At 40.4% G+C, this 8,525-nt stretch overlaps 1 protein-coding gene and 1 non-coding gene across 8 annotated transcripts in view; both read left to right on the top strand.

Moving 5' to 3' along the window:
• LOC123975176 (basement membrane-specific heparan sulfate proteoglycan core protein-like) overlaps positions 1 to 8,525 on the top strand; it is a gene marked incomplete at its 3' end in the record, with an annotated part of 647,231 nt that overhangs the window by 512,513 nt on the left and 126,193 nt on the right.
• Positions 1,427 to 1,499, top strand: trnar-ccu. Its single transcript has one exon. It is a non-coding gene; the product is annotated as a tRNA-Arg (tRNA).

Raw genomic sequence — 8,525 nt, forward strand, 5'->3', positions numbered from 1 at the left:
TAGATTCTTTTCAGCAATAATATCAACAACAGATAGCAACAACATGGTAACATAACTAATCAAATAGAGGCAAACGTAATCAAGTAACTAAAAGATTATTTAATTAAACAGGTAATGCTTTGAGTCTTTGGACACTGCAGTCTTTTTATTTACATAAAGTTCAGGACTGTCCTTGGTGTCCTGGATTTTGTCACACCTGGGTGTGACAAGGAGTATCCCTTTGATGAGAGGTAATTAAAAGCAGAGGAAGGTCAGTTGCCATGGTTACATGTGGGGTGGGGGGGGGGGGGGGGGGCAGTTTAGGGTTTCTTGCCCTCTCTTACTGAAGAGTTTCGATTGGCTGTTTGTAATCTCTGGTTAGTTTCTTTGTCATTTTAACAATTCAGGCACCGAGAGGCTGATCTCGGCTGTTGCCAAAGGTGGCCAGTTTTACGATCAACTGCCCAGAGACAGCACTTAGGGAGAGAAACCTTTCACCTCTTCCTTTGGGTCTCTTCAGCTGTCTGTTGAAAGTTGATATCTTTACCCCTCCTTTCTTTCTACCAGGGAGAGAAGAGGAATTTGGAATAGTCCCAATTTATTTAACATAAAATGCACAAATCCACACTGTTGGTCCACTACAGTAGTTCACACATAATGACTGGCGGCCGCCGATCAACCGCTGATTTACTCCCGACCACAGCGTTCGGACTCTCGCCTAGCGGCAAATCGGGCTAAAAATCGTGTAGTGTGATCTAGGCTTTAGGCTCTGGGAAACTGTCATGGGCATGCTATACACAAAAGAATTCATCGCTGTTGATTGGACAATTTCTGGAACCAGCTCTTTATCTCCACAAACCGACTCTTAGTAATCAGACAACGGTACTTGATGGAAACATCTATTAATACACATTTTCTTTTGTAGATTTTCTCGAAACTTTGTTAAAGCATGCGTTACATTTGGATGGAAATCTGGCTAATGACATAGAGCTCTCAAGAACAAACATAACCCAACAGGAATTATAAAGACTTACTGCTGAGAGCAAACAGAAGTCCAGTGGCTTCTTGATCAGTTCTAGAGAAATTCCATCTTTAACATCCAAGTGTATTTCCTGAAACATACTCGATTTGTCGATTAAATGATACGTTGATCAACAGGTTCTAGCTTCTAAAATATGAAGATTTGCTGTTTTTATTAGTCCTCTTTGACAGTTAACTGAGCTTTTGGAAATGGGCATTTCTAAATGTTTCACGTTTTATAGACCAAATGAACAACAATTAGTCTGCAGTGTTGCATTACACAGGCGCTAAACCCATGCAGGCACATTCCCTTATTTTGCTTCACACAAAGGCTACCATCCCTGTCCATAGAAAATTGACTCACAAAGGATTACAGTGTGAACACCGCTGAACACTGCTTGCGCACAGTGGCTTCAGCTCTGTGACTGCCTCAGTGGCCTAATGGATAAGGCACTGGCCTCCTAAGCCAGGGATTGTGGGTTCGAGTCCCATCTGAGGTGTGTAGCAGAGTAGTGCAGCGGAAGCGTGCTGGGCCCTTAACCCAGAGGTCGATGGATTGAAACCATCCTCTGCTATGTCACAATTTTGACTGTCACTTTGGGCCGTTTCATCTGACAAAAGAAGTCATTTGATGACTTAAGGCTCAAGCAGACTACAAGACTTTCAGCGCAGGCGGTGCGGTTTACACTGCAACACCTGCCGTCTTGAAGTCGTTGTGGTGTTCATACTACGGGATTTATCGGTGACAGAGGGTCACACACTACACAAGCTGACAGTGGCTCTGTCACCCGACGCTGGTCTCAAAAGATCAGATTCCTTGCGACTTGTCACATTGTCTCGCTGCACACAAATCTTATGCTTTTGTCTGCTGCTGTTTTCCTTCAGTGGATGTTTAAGTTACATGCTTCATCTAAGCCATGCATTGTTCTATCAATAGCAATTATGTGTTTGGTGTGTAAAATACCCATCACTATTTCCCAGAGCCTAAGGTAACATCTTTGAATTCTCTTCTTTTGTCAGAAGAAACAGTCCAAAAACATTTACGGTTGCTGACTTAGCAGAGGATGGTTTCAATCCATCAACTTCTGGGTTATGGGCCCAGCACACTTCCACTGCACCACTCTGCTACACACCTCATGTATTACAATCCCTGGCATAGGATTGACTTGCCAAACCAGGGATACTTTTTTAACACAAAAAGATTCTGGGGTTGTGGACTTAAAAGTGAACCACTTGAGCTACACTGAGTCTAGCTGTTGTGATCTGAAGTCTCATCTTTAAAACAGGTTGGACTGGTGGGGATGTTTCTGAGACTTGATAGCATCGATGATAGGAAAATGCGCTTTGGCCTCTGACTGGTATTGATTTTAGAATGAATAATCTGTTGCTAGTAATAACAATAATATCAATAATATCAGTCTGTTTCCAGTGGGCATTTATGTGATTCACCTTTTGTAACTGATATACAGTAATCACCTGAGAGAGGAAGGACCATGGCTGTGCAAATGTTAATTAGATATTGCCTGTCAGAGCTGAGACTGAAAATTCTCCTCTCCAGCTCTCCTCACAGGAGGAGTCCTCTTGGGGCAGTCTGGAATGGAAAATAATAAGCAAGCAAAGCTCTAATTGTTTCTTACACAGTCAGGTTTTATGAACCCTTCCTACCTCGGAGCAGCTCAAACCCCAAAGTGGGCCACTCATTAAAAATCTGCCTCTGCAAAATGCATCTTAAACCTCTCTCTGAGTCGAGATCAGACTCACAGCTTCAGTCCAGGCAAGCACGCAGTGTTTTTCATGCAGTGAGAGCGCCAGGGCTTTGAATAATATATATGGCACAATGTTTCTTGACTTCATATATTATAATAAAGCTTTGTACACTTCAACTTTTTAACTTTAAGATTTATATTCAGTCTCTGCAGTACTATAAGGCACTGAAAACCTATTTTCTCAGGCAGCTTAGTGTGAAGAAGAACATTTGGGTTATTTTGGTTGTATTTTATTGTCTGTACTGTTTTTGTCTAGGTGTTTTTTTCACTGTTTTGAGGTGGGTGGGGCTTAGCTGAAACACCTGTAATCTTACCAGGCTACTGTCCACATCCACAATGTCCTGATGAAGCACCTTAGCTGAGGTGTAAATAATACCTAATCCTTTTTTCCCCTAAATTTAACTCTGATTGTTGCTTATTTAAATAATAATGAATATTTAAGGTTATATAGAGAAATGCTTAACATTTGAAACAAAGAAAAAATAACACAATCTTCCTCTTACAAATAAAAAGTTGAATTCCTAAGCAATAAAAGGCACTCTTGGCCATGGCTATGACCAGTAGCTTATAACTTTAGAGAGATGTTGCTCTAACTGACATATTGAGTCAATTTACTAATCTTTCTTAAATTGTGATATGCCATATTTTAGCATGTCACAGATAAACATTTCAATGGTTTAACATGAAGTAAACACACCATGTTAATCTGTGACATGCTAAATGTAGTGTAACAGTAGCAATACAGTCAGCTAATTAATTCAGTAATATCAGCTGCAAAATCTGTGTTAGTGAGCACTTCTCCTTTGCCGAGATAATCCATCCACCTCACAGGTGTGGCATATCAAGATGCTGATCAGACAGCATCTGTATTGCACAGGTGTGCCTTAGGCTGGCCACAATAAAAGGCCACTTGAAAATGTGTAGTTTCACTGTATTGGGGGAATTTGTGGGGGGTCCAGAAACCAGTCAGTATCTCGTGTGACCATCACTTGCCTCACCCAGTGCAACACATTTCCTTCCCAGAGAGTTGATCAGGTTGTTGATTGCCTGTGGAATGTTGGTCCACTCCTCTTCAAGGAGGATGACGAGCCTGCAGATGAGCTTCCCTGAGACAATTCCTGACAGTTTGTGCAGAAATTCTTTGGTTATGCAAACCGATTGTTGCAGCAGCTGTCCGAGTGGCTGGTCTCAGACGATCTTGGAGGTGAAGATGCTGGATGTTGAGGTCCTGGGCTGGTGTGGTTACACGTGGTCTACGGTTGTGAAGCCGGTTGGATGTACTGCCAAATTCTCTGAAACACCTTTGGAGACAGCTTATGGTAGAGAAATGAACATTCAATTCATGGCTAACAGCTCTGGTGGACATTCCTGCAGTCAGCATGCCAATTGCACGCTCCCTCAAAACTTGAGACATCTGTGACACACTCTTTGTCATGGACCTGCACATTTTCGTGTGGCCTTTTATTGTGGCCAGCCTAAGGCACACCTGTGCAATACCCATGCTGTCTGATCAGCATCTTGATATTTGCAAAGGAGAAGTGCTCACTAAAACAGATTTTGACAGATTTGTGAACAATATTTGAGAGAAATAGGCCTTTTGTGTGTATGTGACTCATGACAGTTAAAAAGATTGAAGTCTTTCATTATTCTTTTTATTTCAAATAGACATATTTTATCATTACCATATAGTAACAGTTAACTCAGTACAGCTCCCTGCGGAAAGCCCAGATGACTTGACTTCTTTATTAAAATTTTAACTGTCAAATATTTATACAACTACCAAGATGCATGAATCACACATCTCTGCAGAGAGGCTCTCCTGATGGAAGAGCAATAATGAAAGAGCAGAAAAGCATTTAGGGATAAGCTCACTTCCTTCTCTCTATATTTTGACTGAATGGAGTCTAAATCTCACTGATGGTATGAAGCAACCAGTAATAGCAATCATCTGCAGAATAATGGCAGGGGTGAAGAGGACAGGAAGCAGGAGGCAGACAAAACAAGAGCAGATTTGGAAACAGCTACAAGGTTCATGAAAAAGAAATAGGTCAGGAAAAGTGTTGGGAATCTCTCCTCAAAGCATGCATGCAGAAATATCAAAAAGAAGATTCCCCAAGCAGAATTATATATTAATAAACCCCATGGTTGTTTAGACTAAGCAGAACAGAGTGACTGCAGCTAACTCACAGCACATCCACAGCTAGTAACTGTGAGCATAGCCGGAAGCACAGAGCAGATCTTTAATTGCATTAAATATTCAAATGTAGTAAATCAGCTTTCTTAAGCCAAAGACATAATAATCTTTCACAACCTGCCTTGCTTTATTTTACCATTGGGCATTGCATGCTAATAAACCTTGTGCGTCTTGTTATATTGATATGATTTAAAGCATGCTTTGTATTCTGCACCCGTGAGGATACGCTCCGAATGTGACATTGCACCCTTGGAAGTTTGTTTGAGAAAGCGCTTCTCTTTGTCTTGTGTGCACTGCAAACTGTTGAAGTGCTTTGCCCCAGTAAGAGAAGAGAGAGCAAATTTACATTTCAATTTAGCAGCTGGTAATTAAGCCCACAGCAAAGCTCCTCCGTGAAGTCTGACTCAAGTTAATTGTAGATTAAAAATAAAAGCGCTCACATTATTGTACCCCTAAACTCCCTGCTTTTGAGTCCTCACATGCCAAAATATCGCACTGATTTACTGCTCAGAAAAGCATCATCCCCCTTGGTGCTTTTGTTTAGCTAGTTCTGTAAGATGCATCCCTGAAGCCAAGAAGTGACATCAGCTGCATGATGAAGGAAAGTTTGAGAAACTATATACCAGCAGTTAGTGTCTGCAATGAATCCTGTATCCAGTCATTTCTCTTGATGAACACTGGGCATCATGCTGGTTGATGATAGTTTATTTATTTATTTATATGGCTCCAAAATAGTTTCATAATCATTACTCCTCTAAACACAGTGTGACATGTCATTAAACAGAAACGTGTTTTCTGCCTGCCTGCTATCACTACTTCTTGATGAAACAAGAAACAAAGTAAATGGGCTAAATGACAAACTTAATCTGTGTGTGTGTGTGTGTGTGTGTGTGTGTGTGTGTGTGTGTGCGTGTGCGTGTGCGTGTGTATATTTGTGGGGGTACAAAAAACGGGATTCCACTACACTTGTGGTGTCCGACAGCTTTGAGGGACCCAAAATGCTGGACCCAACAAATTTAAAGGGCTTTTTGAGGGTCAAGACATGTCAGTATTAGGTTAGGCATGTAGTTGTGATGGTAAAGGTTAAGATAAGGAGCTAGGGAATGCAATGTATTATGTCAATGACAGGTCCCCACAAAGATAATGCCACAAGGCTGTGTGTGTGTGTGTGTGTGTGTGTGTGTGTATAGTATAAATAATCAATTAGGGATCTAGAGAAGGCAGTGTAGGTCTATTTGTCTGTCTGTCAGTCAACCACTTTGGTCCAGACAGAAACCTCTAACCAAGTATTAGATGTATTGCCATGAAATTGTGTACAGACATTCATGGTCCCCAGAGGATCAATCCTAATGACTGGTGATCCCCTGACTTTTCCACTAGCATGATCAGCAGGTTGACATCCTTGGTTTTAAGTGACATGTCTCAACAACTATCAAATGGATTGCTTCAGAATATTGTACAGACAATTAGGGTCCCCTCCGAATTTGCGATCCCTTAACATTTTGAGACTTGAGAACATAGAGCCATTATGAGGTAAAAAGTTAGTGTCTTAATACTTTATCTTAGTACTGTCAAGTACCTGCAAAAATAATGACATTCCCATCAGCCTCAGCTGTTCTTTGTGTTTAGTGTGTAATGAATATTAGCATGCTAAGATGCTAAACTAAAATGGATTATACATATTAGGATTAGCAAGCGCACTGGTAGACTACTTAGTGTGAAGACTTTTCTTCCACTGTTTACCTTTCTATTTATGCAACCAAAGAAAGCATGACTGACACAGTTGCATCTTTACAGAGTTGTTAAATCCTGTCTCATAATAGTCCGCTCCTCGTGGTACTTTCGAATAATTTATCACCGTTGATGAACTAAAGAAAGAATATTTTATTGTATTTATTTATTTTTTTTTCGATTGTAAGAAAGTTTATTGGCAACTATTTTGATAATTGTTTAAGTAATTTTTAATGCAAACATTTCATAGTTCCAGCTTCTCAAATGTGAGGATTTGCTACTTTTCCTTTTACTGTGTCACTTTGAACCCTGGGTAACTGTGATGCCATTTTTCACTAACTGCAGAATTTTTATAAACCAAACAAACAATCTATTAATAGAAAAATATTCAGCAAACTGATCAACCAACTACAACAGTAAAATCCTGCTTTTATATTAATGCATGAGTAATACTAATCTAATGATATAATAGCACCTGTACCTTTAATACTTACTTACATTTACTTTGAAACATTTTCAATGCAGGACTTTGACCAGATTATTCTTACAAGTCAAGTATTAGTACTTTTACTCAAGGAAATGATCTAGTTATAGAACTTAATCTGGTTGTTTATCATTGTGTGGCCCTGCGATGGATTGGCGGCCTGTCGAGGGTGTACCCCTCCTTTTGCCCAATGTCAGCTGGGATTGGCTCCAGCCCCCCGCGACCCTGTACGCAGGATAAGCGGTTGACGATGGATGGATGGACCTTGATTTGATGTACCTTCCCTTTATCCGGTGTTGTTTCTTGATTTGATTAAATTTTGACATTTATTGGCTTGTTTCAAGCTTCTGGTTACCTGAATCTTTTTTCTAAGTAAACCTTGGAACATGAACCTGGACTTTGTGTGATACTCAGCAAAGGTACCCAGATAACTCAGTAGAGACAGGCCACAGCACTGTTGTTGGGTAAACTTTATTTATTTATTTATTTTTATTTTTATTTTTTTTATTTATTTTTTAAACCTGTCCTGACCAGCAGCCTGGTATAGAGTATGATGAGCTGGATACCATATTATCCCAGACAGATTTTACTTTAACAAGAGAGTATTAATATACTCCTTTGTCTGTTTTATTATTTATTTAATTATGTATTGATTTGTGACTGAGGGGCAGACATAGGGATGGGGGGGCACAAACAGACAGCACAGAGAAAGGACAACACCTGCAAGAGAAGGGGGATGGAAGGTGGGGACAACAGGGAATAGAAGAGGGAAACACCAATTGCAGAAAGCAACGAAACCTGCAATAGAACAGAGAGGGGGGCTTGGGGAGGAGAAAAAAACAACAAACAAACAAACAATAAAAATAATAATAATAGTAAAAGACAACCAGCCGAACAGCAGCAATAAACAGCTGACATAGTAAGACAACTAAGAGAAAAATGAAAACAAGAAAACAGTCACGCACAATAAATAAGCAACACAGCACAGCCACGAGAGCTGGAATAATAACAATTAATTTAAATAAGTAACTGAAAGAAAAGCATCAGGAATAATTCTACCAAGGACAACCTAAATTTGTTTGTGTTTATGTATGAGACTGGGTGTGTCTGTGTGCGTGTGGGTGAATGTGTCTGTATGTGTGTGTGTGTGTGTACAAGTGTGTGCGCATAAGCCTGTTAAAGAATGTAGTTGTTAGTGAGAGTGGGAAGCCACGGCTGTGCCACACCGACCCCAGCAACAGGCAGGCAAGAACCCCAGTAGCCAATAGGGGTGGGGGAAAGAAAAAAATTAAATAAAAATATGACTCCCAGATGCACCGCGATGCAAACGCGTAAGACCCCGACCCAACCA

This window comes from Micropterus dolomieu, linkage group LG08, assembly GCF_021292245.1.
Source record: "Micropterus dolomieu isolate WLL.071019.BEF.003 ecotype Adirondacks linkage group LG08, ASM2129224v1, whole genome shotgun sequence".
Lineage (NCBI taxonomy): Eukaryota > Metazoa > Chordata > Actinopteri > Centrarchiformes > Centrarchidae > Micropterus > Micropterus dolomieu.